Genomic DNA, 2,500 nt, shown 5'->3' on the forward strand with positions numbered 1-2,500 from the left:
ACCGTTAATTTTTCCTGGGGCGTTGATTTCAGGCCATAAACGGCCTCCTCATCCTTTTCTACATAAGATGAAATGCCTCTGGGAAATAGAAAAAGGAATAAAAGCGGTTTTTTCTGTAAATCAACTACTACTACTACGTACTACTACTACTACTATATACTACTACAGGTGTTATAAAGTGAAAACAGATGTCATTATGTTCAAAAAGTAATTTATCATGACCTTTACATATCCATATAATATATTCGAGGTCAAGGGTGATGTGTGTTGTTTTCATGTAGGGACAAGCTGGCTAAGTACAGCTTGACCCCTGACCCCCAAGATGAGCTGACGCGCAGGAATAGTTATAAGTCTACCCTCGTAAGACAGCACTTTTGAGGATATCAGTGCATTCAGTCAGTCACTTATTCAGTCAGCCAGTCAGTGACAGTCAGTCCATCCGTTAAGAAAGTCAGTCAGTCACACACACACACACACACACACACACACACACACACACACACACACACACACACACACACACACACACACACACAGAGAGAGAGAGAGAGAGAGAGAGAGAGAGAGAGAGAGAGAGAGAGAGAGAGAGAGAGAGAGAGAGAGAGAGAGAGAGAGAGAGAGAGAGAGAGAGAGAGAGAGAGAGAGAATTATAGAAGCCATGAAGAGTTTTCTGGCAAAGATGTGGTGTGCAAGAAATAGGGAATTGGAACATTTCTAATGGATACTGCTTGTGTTGTTTTATTTATTACAGGTTGTGCCGATACGAAGGCATGACTCTCCAACGGGTCACCTGTACAGCAAGAGCAAGAGCAAGACCGACAGCCCGCCTCGGCACCTCAGCCCGCCCCAAGGCTCCCTCCATGGCCTCCTGCAGGGCTTGAGGTGGTCAGGCTCCCCACACTGCTGCCCCACGCAGTGCCAGGGCAGTGCCACACCTGTAATCTGCGGCGCCATGCCCGGTCTGAGGGCGCCGCTGGACTGTGAGTGTTTGACCTTATTTTCAAGCTACTATTTGACCATCGCAGGAATTATTACACGTTTCATTAGTCTTAATTAATGAATGAGTGACTCAAGTCATTGTTTTGGCTCTGGGCTGCCGCACATAACCTATTCCCAAAGCTTAAAAAGGACGTCAATCAGGCCTTCACGAGTGTTTTACAGGTTCAAGGTGCAGAGGAGGAGTCAAACTGCATCCAGGCTCACTAATATACCCATGCAAGTGACCCAGACTCCTAGGAAATCACATCAACACAAAACAAATTACTACAGAATCATACCCAACACACCGAATTCATCCAAAATCACACCCAACACACTCAATTGCTCCAGTGCTAACAACTGCAATATAAATGAGTGATTTTTTTTTCTATTTTTCTCTCTATCTTTTGCCGTTTCTGTGTGTGTGTGTGTGTGTGTGTGTGTGTGTGTGTGTGTGTGTGTGTGTGTGTGTGTGTGTGTGTGTGTGTGTGTGTGTGTGTGTAAGGTTAGATTAGGTTAGGTTAGGTAAGGTTTGGTAAGGTTAGATTAGGTTAGGTAGGGGTAGTTTAGGTTTGCTAAGGGTTTGCAAGGTCATATTAGGTTAGGTAAGTAAGGTTGGATTAGGTTAGGTAAGGCTAGATTAGGTTAGATAAGGTTTGATAAGGTTAGATTAGGTTATGCAAGGTTAGATTAGGTTAGATTAGGTTAGGTAAGGTTAGATTAGGTTAGGTAAGGTTAGATTAGGTTTGGTAAGGTTATATTAGGTTAGGTAGGGTTAGATTAGGTTTGGTAAGGTTAGATTAGGTTTGGTAAGGTTAGATAAGGTTTGGTAAGGTTACATTAGGTTAGGTAAATTTAGATTAGGTTAGATAAGGTTAGATTAGGCTAGGTAAGGATAGATTAGGTTAGGTAAGGTTAGATTAGGTTAGGTAAGGTTAGATTAGGTTAGGTAAAGTTAGATGAGGTTTGCTAAGGTTAGATTAGGTAAGGTAAGGTTAGATTAGGTTTGGTAAGGTTAGATAAGGTTTGGTAATCCAAATCACCATTTTGCAGGGAGTTGCCAGAGCCAGTGATGCCGTCGGGCATAACAATAATAATAATAATAATAATAATAATAATAATAATAATAATAATAATAATAATAATAATAATAATCCAAATGATCATTCTGCAGGGAGCTGCCGGAGTCAGTGATGCCGTCGGACATAGCAATAATAATAAAAATAATAATAATCAAAATGACCGTTCTGCAGGGAGTTGCCGGAGCCAGTGTTGACGTCGGCCATGATGCCACACTTTGAGGACGTAGCGATCATTCCTAACCCCGGGGAGCGCGCCGAGGCCATGCGCCAGCTGATCAACCGCCTGCCAACCGCCAACCGCCTGCTGCTACAATACATGTTCAAGCATATGGGACACATCATTGCAAGGGTAACTAGGGATTTTCTTTATGGTACTTATTTATTTGCTTTTATATTTATTTCTCTCTCTCTCTCTCTCTCTCTCTCTCTCTCTCTCTCTC

The sequence above is a fragment of the Eriocheir sinensis genome, unplaced genomic scaffold, assembly GCF_024679095.1.
Source record: "Eriocheir sinensis breed Jianghai 21 unplaced genomic scaffold, ASM2467909v1 Scaffold576, whole genome shotgun sequence".
In the NCBI taxonomy this organism is placed as follows: Eukaryota; Metazoa; Arthropoda; class Malacostraca; order Decapoda; family Varunidae; genus Eriocheir; species Eriocheir sinensis.